Source organism: Bos javanicus, chromosome 22 (genome assembly GCF_032452875.1).
Source record: "Bos javanicus breed banteng chromosome 22, ARS-OSU_banteng_1.0, whole genome shotgun sequence".
In the NCBI taxonomy this organism is placed as follows: Eukaryota; Metazoa; Chordata; class Mammalia; order Artiodactyla; family Bovidae; genus Bos; species Bos javanicus.
Window position 1 is genome coordinate 5,614,979 of NC_083889.1, and position 10,268 is coordinate 5,625,246.

General features: G+C 47.7%; 1 long non-coding RNA gene across 1 annotated transcript; it reads right to left on the bottom strand.

Moving 5' to 3' along the window:
- Positions 1-4,634: 4,634 nt before the first annotated feature.
- On the bottom strand, positions 4,635-9,657 carry LOC133234931 (uncharacterized). Its single transcript, XR_009732365.1, has 3 exons — positions 9,384-9,657; positions 6,573-6,783; positions 4,635-4,794 (listed from the first exon to the last, which is right to left on the bottom strand). It is a non-coding gene; the product is annotated as an uncharacterized LOC133234931 (long non-coding RNA).
- Between the last annotated feature and the right edge of the window lie 611 nt (positions 9,658-10,268).

Consider the following 10,268-nt stretch of genomic DNA (forward strand, 5'->3'; position numbering starts at 1 on the left):
GAGGGGAAAAGGGCATTGGATGTTTCCTTACATTTCACAGCCACTGGTTCAGCAAAACCAAAGGAAATGCTGGCAGAGCTGGCCTCCATGTGCCCAGCAGCCATGGTTTATTATTTCTAAACCAGAGACCAAGAGGCCAGGATTTGAAAATTTCCTGTACCATATCCTGGCAGTTTTACCACTGGTTAACCCCTATGACCATTTCCCTGTCTGTAAGATGGGGACAATTATACTTACCTTTTAAAGAGATGTTTAGAAGAGACTGAATGAGCGACTAAAGATAAAGCCTCCACTAAATGCCTCATCCTCAGTGGCATCAACAGTAGTTAATAGCTCTGCTAATCTTTTTCAGCTTCTTCTGTCATACCCACACCCACCTCACTTCATCAACTTCAGTGTTACCTGCCTATTTGCTGATGTCTGAAATATCTTTTCAGAACGACTAAAATAGGTAAGGAACTAGGAAGAGGGGGGGTTAAATAAAGTAGTGGTTGTCTAACACTGAAGCAGCAAAATTATATGGCAAGATTTTTTTTTAATACTACATAAAAAATGCTCATACTTGCAGATGTTCACTTAGGAGATCAAGGATCAGGTGTTGACTTCTATATTTTTAACAGAATCTCTAAGGAATTAATTATGATGCAAATAAAACTTTGGTAACCACAACATTTGAAGTAAATACCTACACAGATCTATCTGTCAAGACTGACATGTAAATAACATCAGAGGCTTCTGTGAGAGCAAGTGGGGGGGACCGGGAGATGGTTAGGACCCTGGTGACTGAGAAACAGAGCCAGAGAAGGCAGGCAGAACAGACTCAGAAGCTCTAGTTCCATGTCTGAGGAAAGCGTGCCCAGGATGGTGGCCAGGTGTGGAGAAGATACTCAGTGGCCACAGTGAGTGCAGCAGGGAAGCTGTGGAGCCTCAGCAGCAGGACCCATCAAGCGGCATGTGCTTGAGCTTGGTAAGCAGACAGACTCCGGGCCCTAGAGTCACTTCCACTTCACTGCCAGTGCCTTTCACCCACACCAACTGCAGGCTGGGGTTGCAGTCACAGCCCCCTGACAAGAACGGGCAGGGGTTTGGGAAAGCCCAGACACTGAGCGACCCACGCCCCCAAGGTCTGGATGACGGGCAGAGCGGTCCCCTCTCCTGGTGACCCGCAGGTCACCCACAGGTTCCTGTCTGTCCTTTGAGAATGGAGCCACCAAATCGCCCTCCTATTTGGAAAATCCAAAATTGAGGAAGAAGGAAATCGTCATAGAAAGAGAAGCAAAGGGATCACAAAATAAACAAGCCTGCCCCTGGATTTCAGGGTTCCTACGAGGATTCCATAACTGACATGGTGTCCAGCCAGGAGCAGCTCACTGTCTCGTGTCCTCGGGGGAGGAACAAGAGGCACGGTTTTTAGGTATCAGACTACGGACGTCTTCAGTGCAAGGAGCAGGCCTTTCACTTCTGTCGCCCAAGTCGGTCCAGGGCCCAGCATCCAGTAAGGACTCAATGAATTTCAGCTGGCTGACTGGGCAGCTGACGCAGATGCACATCAGCAAGTTACTCGAACATATTTAGTGGATGGCACTCTACAGAGGCCTCTTTATTGGGGCTGTGATTCAAAGAGACAGACAGTTTTGTCCCAGATTGAAACTTTTACAATTTTGTCTGGCAAGAAAAGCTTACATACAGACACACACTGCACTTGAATACCAGTATAACACGCAATCAAATGACTTCACAACATGAAGACACAATGTGATAATCTAGATTAAAGGAAGTTTGGTTGGGTTGGGGCAGCCTCATTAGCGATGGACTCTTTGTGAAGTCATGGAGAAAATACTGGCCTTGGAGTCAAGCAATCTTGGTCCACATTTAACTTAAATTTCCTCTTCTGTTAAATGAGAATACGTAGTAAATAGTGCTGGAGAAGGCAATGGCACCCCACTCCAGTACTCTTGCCTGGAGAATCCCATGGACAGAGGAGCCTGGTGGGCTGCAGTCCATGGGGTCTCTAAGAGTCGGGCACCACTGAGCAACTTCACTTTCACTTTTTACTTTCATGCATTGGAGAAGGAGATGGCAACCCACTCCAGTATTCTTGGCCTGGAGAATCCCAGGGACGGGGAGCCTGATGGGCTGCCATCTATGGGGTTGCACAGAGTCAGACATGACTGAAGTGACTTAGCAGCAGCAGCAGCAGTAATAGCGCTTGACTCATAGGATGGCTGGGAGGATTTAAGGATTGGAATGTAGAGCAAGGTAATATTTTACAATACTTTTTATATAAATGTTTCACACTGGGTAGTGTGGCAGGGTGAACAATGGCCCCAAGTATGTCTACAGCCCAATCCCTGAACCCATGAACATGTAACTTTATGTGGTAAAAAGGGCTCTGGAGATGTCACTAAGTCAAGGGACTTGAGATAGAGAGATTATTCCAGGTTACTCAGACGGGCCCAGTGTAACCCCAGGGGTCCTTATAAGGGGAAAGCAGGAGGATCAGAGTTACAGAAGGAGCTGGGAAGACAGGAAGGAGCAGAGTTGAGTTTGGAGGGAGGCAGGGGCCCACAGCGGAACTCAGATAAGAACAGAGCATTAGATGGTTGACTGCGTATGTAAGTGCTAAGTTGCTTCAGTCATGTCCTACTCTTTGCGACTCTACGGATCATAGCCCACCAGGCTCCTCTGCCCAGGGGATTCTCCAGGCCAGAATACTGGAGTGGGTTGCCATGCCCTTCTCCAGGGGATCTTCCCGATCCAGGGGTCAAACCCACATCTCTTAGGTCTCCTTCATTGGCAGGCAGGTCTTTGACCACTAGTGCCACCTGGGAAGCCCAGATGGTTGGCTACTACTGATTTCCAAATAGACTCCCAAAGCACGTTCAGAAACAACAGCTGTGGAAGCCAGGACATTCACTTCACAAGAGTTGTGATTTTTTTTTGCAAGGAGGGAAAAAAATGGGATCTCAGGTTCCAAAGATCAAATGCTCATACACTCAGATCAGAGGATGGAAGAAGAGGTGGGTTCCGGAGAGAAGTTCAGCCACCACCCAGGAAGAGCTAAAGCCTGGGAGTGATGTGGAGGAGCATGCAGGGGAACAAGGTCACACGCGAGATGCAGCCCTTCTGACCCAGAGGGGAGGTGGGCAGGCAGCTGTCTGTGAAAGTGAAAGTGTTAGTTGCTCAGTTGTGTCTGCCTCTTTGCAACCCCAGGGGCTATAGCCCACCAGGCTCCTCTGTCCTTAGGATTCTCTGGGCAAGAATACTGGAGTGGGTTGCCATGCCCTTATCCAGGGGAACTTCTCCACCTAGGGATCAGCCTGGGTATCCAGCATTGCAGGCAGATTCTTTAACACCTGAGCCACCAGGGAAGCCATGTGTGAGGTGCTAGTGAAACCCAGTAGGATGAGTTCAGGCCTTGCCAACCGTGAAGGGTCTTCTGCCCCAGCTCACTTCAGTGGTTCTGGCAGAAACGCCCTGGGAGCTCCCCAGAGCATGCCCCACCCACCACCAGTGAGCAGGAAGTGAATAGAGACCGCGCACTTGAGGCAGCCAGAACGCTTCCCACTGGGATCCCAACTCCAGCGCTCCAGTGGAAGGCCCAGCAGAAGACTGAGAGGATCCATTCACCGAGAGGGAGCTGGGTCAAAGGAAGACAGCAAGTACACGGAAACCATGGCCGCGGCCTGTGACTTGGCCCCCGGATGGCGGGGAGCAGCACAGCGAGCTCAGAGCAGGAAACGAGGCCCGCCCACCTGAGAAGAAAGCATGAGCTCCTCTGAGGCTCCCAGGACTGTCGCGGAGAACTCCTCTGCACACGGGCAGCATCCGGAAAGGAAAGCGGATGGGAGAGCCCCTAAGAAGGGAGAGCAACCTAGGATTTCCGGAAATTTCAACTCTGGATTAACAAAATGTAGGAGAAATTTATGACTTGTGAGAATTGATTAAAAAAGAAATTGTTTTAGCCAAATAATTTGAGTTGTCTTGGCATGACAAAAAAATTCTGCCCCACCACCAAAAGCAAGTTGAATTTGATTACAGAGAAGGAAGTTGAAATATACTGTTATTCTTGCAACTTGTGACCATGGGTGTTAAGCCTGGTACCTAGGCATGAAGCACTCAGCACACAGGAGATGTCCAATGATATTATCACATACTACATCTTGCAAAGGAAGGAAGGGGTTTGTCTAGGGGAAAAAGAAGGGTAAGGACATATTTTGTAGAAGGAACTAGAATCCAGTCTTAAAGGAAGTAGCAGGTGTCTATTGCCACCCCTTCCTGACCAGCTGCTGAGGCTCGGGGAGCAGGGAATGAATTCACCAAGGCTACACCCACCCTAGTCCTGAGATTTGGGTGGGAAAGGATTTGCCAGAACAAAATCAGGGCAAGTGCAGAAGAGACCATGGGGGCTAGAGAGCAAAAGCCACAGATGCCACCTTAGCGGATATGATGGAGCAGACATCTGAAGCTGGAAGAGAAGCAGTCATAGCAAGGCAAAACTGAGAAAGCCGCCGAGAGGAGAACGGAGGTGAGTGATCCCACTCGAGAGACATGAGCCGTTCTTCCTAAAGTGTGGATGGCAGCCTGGATCTGTTTATCCTGTATCTCCAGGAACCTTTGGCACGACACCCGGCAGTTTTTGAAATGTTTTCATTGAAAATAAAACCTCTCTCAATTGAGAGAATGTTTTCCATAGCTAAGGAAGACTACATTCTTCAAAACTGATGGCTTTGCACGCACTGTAGGGTTCCCTGGGAGACGCAGGAAGCTCTTTCACTCCACCTTGTTCAGCTTCTGTATGAGAAAGCAATGAGGAATCACAGGTGAGGAAGTTATAGCCTCTGGCCCCAAATTTTGCATGTTATCAGCTATAAACTTCAGAGAAGCTAGTATCAACATTTTTTTTTTTTTGAGTAAGGCTTTTTTTTAAATTGCAGTATAATTCATTTACAATGTTGTGTTAGTTTATACTATACAATGAAGTGATCAGCTATTTGTATACATATATCCCCTCCCCCTTGGACCTCCCTCCCACCTCTCTAGGTCATCACAGAGCACGGAGCTGAGGTCCCTGTGCTGTACAGCAGTTCCTTGCTAGCTTCTGTTTTACAATGGTAGTGTATATATGTCAATGTCACTCTCTAAATTTGTCCCCTCTCTCTTTTTCTCTCTTTTTCTGTTTAATCAAGTTCTCCAACCACCATGTTCTGACCAGGAAAAAAAAAAAAAATTGACTCTTTCCCCCTCAAAGAAACTCAGAATCTTCAACTTAGCCTATCCATGATTTAAATTTTGTCTGCCGAAGATCTCTATTCAGTCCCAGCTACATGTTTTGGCCCCATTGCAATACTAATTATTAATCCTCTCAGGACATTATTAATGCTCAGAACAGCCACAGCAGAACATCACACCAAACTGGAAGCCCTCTAAGCAGGGTCCCTGGACAGACAGCAAGTGACACGAGCCTGGCCTCTTCATGTCTCTTCCTCCTCCTCCCCTGAAAGAGGAGACTTCCCAAATGCCTTTCCTCTAAAGAACCTGCTGCCAATGCAGGAGACAGAAGAGATATAGATTCCATCCCTGGGTCCAGAAGATCCCCTAGAGGCAGAAATGGCAACCCACTCCAGTATGCTTGCCTGGGAATCCCATGGACAGAGGAGCCTGGCGGGTACAGTCCATAGGGTCGCAAAGAGTCAGACCCCTGACTGAAGTGACAGCACGCACGCATGCACCCCCTCCCCGGGTTTACCAGGACAGGCGGTGCTTTGACTGCAAATTGTTACCAAGCGAGAGGCCTCTCCCGCCTTCAGAGCCTCCATTTAGCACTTAAATTACATATTCCTTTCTATCCCATCGCTGGCCATTGCTTACGCTTTGGGGTCTGTTTAGAGTTCTTTCTGAGTTATTTTATCTGACTTACTGCAAATCCATAAATCTCACCCCTCCACCCTGACAGGTGAATAATATTTTGGCTGCAAATAAGACTCCTCAGGCAGAGACCTTTCCTCTTGGAAGTGTATGTAGACATCATTCTGCTATCTTCTAATTTGCAGTGTTGTCAGAATACAGTTCCAGTGACAATTTGATTCTTTTTTTCTGCCTAACTTTATTTTTCTGTCTGAAGGATATAAATTTTTCTCTTTACCCTTTAGGTTTAGGAATTCTGGCAGACACATTTAGTTACATGGTTCTTCTCTTCAATACTGCCTGGTGCTTGGAACACTTCAGTCTGCAGGCTAAGGGTTTTCTTTAGCCTCAACTCTCTCCTCAGTGCAGATGAATTTCTTTTTATTATCTGTTTACAAATAAGCTCTCCAGCATCCCTTCTTTGCCCTTCCTGGAACTTTGCTGTTCATACGTTAGGGTCTTGGGGGCCTATGTACAAATCTGTTAAGTCCTTTCTTAATGATTTTCTTCCCTATGCAAATTTGCTCCATCTTTCTGCTCTCACCCTCCTGGTTCAAATCTCAATTGTCACCATCCTCTTCCACTCATCTGCAAGAATTTAAAATTAAAAGATCATGGTCTTGGTTCCACAGAATGTTCTTTTCTTTGTGCTAAAGTCAAATTACCTTTAGTGGGCTTCTTGCCCTTTCACGTGAGCTCTTGAACAGGCCTCCCAGCACCTTCATTTCTTTGAGATGCTGCCTGGACAGGGGTCCCGCTGTTCTTCTTTCTTGCTCTGAATTTGAGATCTCTCTACCCTTGTCTCTGGAGCCCAGGGCTGCACCAAGAGCGGAGCACTGGCCACAGTCTGCCCTGCATGCCAGCTGCTAAGAGCATCTGCAGGGAAATGTAAACAAGCATAGAACCTCTTTATCTTCACTGTGGATGGCAATTGAAACAATGTCAGTGATAAAATACTCCTCTCTCCCAACACTCTTCTGTTGGTCTAAGTTTTAAACAATGGCTGTGGTTATAGTAGGGTTTGAATTATACATACGCTAGCTTCAAATTAGCACATTTTTGTCACTTATCTCTTAATAGACACTACATTCTACATAGAAGCTAATTCATAAAACTTTCAGTTGCACAGTTGGCCTCCAGTACACCCGACTCAGTGCTGAGCTTCTGTGAAGAATAAGCTCACAGCGAGTTGGAAACCCTCCGGTTCAGGTCTGTCTCCAGCCCCCAGGGTACCAAGTGTCCCTGTGTCGGCACAGTGGGCTCTAAGTGAGCAGTGACAGCACGGTAGCTACTGTGGCCAAGAAAGAGAACCTGGGTCACTTCAGTTCTATTACAGTGGCGTTATCTGTGTTTAAAATCTTTTTTAATGAAACGAAGTATGAACTGTAAGCCAAAATATTTCATTTGGGAAGCGAAATTTTAGTTCATACATCTAACATCTTCCTGAATTTGAATAACATTTTGAAAATTACAATTTCTTCTTCTTTGTTCATTCTTGTTTATAAAGAACAATTAAAATTATTGTTACCAAATACTACATGATTATCTCTGAAAATAACGTTGTCATATAAAGGCAGGAGTATTAAAATATGACCTATGTTGGCTATAAAATACCTCGATACTTCCCTGGGTCCACTTCCTGGGGCACGTTAGTGGCCAGAAATGGTTCACGGCCTGCCCTGTGGGTCAGTGGGGACCCACCTGCGAGGTGTCATCCCCAGGACACCTCAAGACAAAGCATCTGGGCCCCTCAGCCGCGTTGGCAAACACCAGCACTTCTGGGCGTCAAAAGTAGGGATGATTCACTGCCTACTTCAGATCCCTCACAACTTCTCAGGATCTGGCACCAGGAAGAAGTCCCAGAAGCATGCATAGGGCCAGTACTCTTCCCCCGTCACAGGCCGCAGACCGCTTAGGCCATGCTTTCTCCAGGAACCTGTACCTGGCTCCTCACCCCACAGCTCTCTACAGTGCCCCTCAGCTCCTATTAGGCTCAGAAAGCGGAAGAAGTCTTAAGATAGTTCCTTCCAAAGACTCCAGCCAAGCCCAAGGCCCGCTGAGGGTCCCCACATCATCCTGCCTGCACGGAAGTTGCGTTTGAGGAGGTCAGTCAACTGCCATCTTTCCAGAGTCCCCACCATGAACTGGAACAGTCACAGCTTCAGATGTACAATCTGGAACTTTATTTTTTGATAACTAAACTTGAGTTCTTTGGCCACTCTTTTTCCTACTTGGAATTGAAAAAATGTTCCCAGTCAATGTAAATCAGTAATTGGCAGACTTAATCATGATCGATTCCAGATTTAAATTCAGTCAGTTCAAGATGGCATCCTTCTCCCTTGCTCTAATCTTCGTCCCGTGGCCAACCTGAGTTCCTGAGACGTGCGTTCTCCTGGCCTGGGGGAGGGGCGCTGCTCTGGGTCATCAGTGCCTGGGCCTCCTCTGAAGCTGGGCTCCTCGGAGTTCTTTATGATCAAGCTGGGGAGGTTTGGCAGTTTCCCTGTGAATTTTTTGACACTCCCCCTATCAAGATGTGGAGTCTATTGCCTCCCTTTGAACCCGGGCAGGACTTTGTAACTGCATCCAGGGAGAGAATGCAGAAGCGCTGCCCCATGGTTCTGAGACCAGTTTAGAAAAGGCCACGTGGTTTCTGTAAGCTGTTTTGGGGACACTGGCTCAGGGAGCCTTCAGCCACCACCCGAGATGTCTGGGACTGGTGGCTGCGCTACGACAAGACCGCACGGAGAAAGAGAGAGGCCTGAGCAGCACTGATGTGCCTGCCCTCAACGGTCTGAGTCTTCCTGGCCTGGGGTGAGAAGTGTAAGCAGACAGTCAAGGGAAGCCCGCCCCAAGTGCCTCCTGACTGCATCCACACAAAAGAGCCTGAGCAAGAAGGGCCCCGCTGGGCCCAGCTATCCAGCCCCAGGCTGGTGAGCAAAACTAAGGACTATTCTGAGTTTAAACTCATGCCAATGGCTTAAGCTAGTGTCTGGTTCATTTTGCAGCAATAGACTGCTGAAACACATGTCTATGAACACACCTATGGTTCCCTCAGCAGAAGCAAAGCTCAGTAGCTGAACTGGGAGCTCCATCTCTTCCCTGCCATGGGTGACTCTGATTCTGGGCTAAGTCCCCATCTGTTCCTGGCCTGGGATAAATAACCCACAGCCTCTCTCATGAGGTCCCTACACCCAAGGCCACACAGATGCCCAGTGGTCCCACCAGCTCTCAACTCTTAGCCTACTTCCTGGTCCCACTCCAGTGTGAGAGGTGGGGTGCTACCCCCCAACTCTTCTCCAGACAAGGTCAGCAGCCTGTGCCTCGCCTACTGTGAGGGCCTCTTTGGGGGATGAGGCTAAAGACTGGTTCTAAATGAGAAACTGCAAGCCAATACCCTCAGCCCTCAGACACACCAGGCATCTTCTCTGCGTGCAACCGCGTCTAAGCTCCAGTATCCTTCCTTCCTAATTTCTTACCCCTACTGGATAAGTTTTTCCTCTGATGTGAGATTCAAAGGCTCTTGCGCCATCCCATATATTTCCATCTCTACTTTGTGTGGCACATAACTATCCTCAAAATTCTCCAATAATTATGATTTATACAAGGCTCCAAGTGTTTGATCATCAAAGGTCTTATGGGTTAAACCAAGGAGTCTGCCCCAAAATAAAAATTCCTGAACACAGCCAGGAGCAGCAGCCTTCAGCATCCCGCCTATCTCCCAACACAGGCTTTCAAATTATCAAAGAAATGGAAACAGAAGCTTCTTCTCCCTAGAATAAATCAGAACACCTCCCACCCCCATCATGACCGAAAATAAGGCAAAGGGATACAGCAGTATGGAGCTAGTCGGGAGAGCAGGCAGGATTTCCTCCGAGTAAAACTCTGCCATTGAGACAATCCCCTCATTCCGAAATTCCAAAAGAGCTGAAGAGGGTGAGGTCATGGCTGTCTGCAAGTAAGTCCAGTTTCCACGTCACCATTCTCCATTAGAATCTCCACCTTGGCTCGAAGCTCATAGAGAAACACGGTGATGGATGCAGTCAGCAGGAGAGGCTTGAAATGCACACGTCCCCCTGAGCACCTTTTCTAAGTGCTGTCCGTGTCACCTGTGTATGTGTGCAGAGCAAAAGGGCAGAGAAGGAAAAGCTGAACTGGAAGAGAAAGAAGTTTCTCATCAGTTTTCTGATCCAAAACAAAGAAAGACCCGTAAGGGAGGGCTCATCTACTGGATACATCCCAAGAGCTGGGAGAAAAGTACGGCAGAGTCCTGGAGGTTTCAGACACTCATTCCCAGGGCAGGAGCCTACCCAGCTCGTGTGAGAGAGGAGAAAAACAGAAGCAATGTTCCTGACTTTCCAATA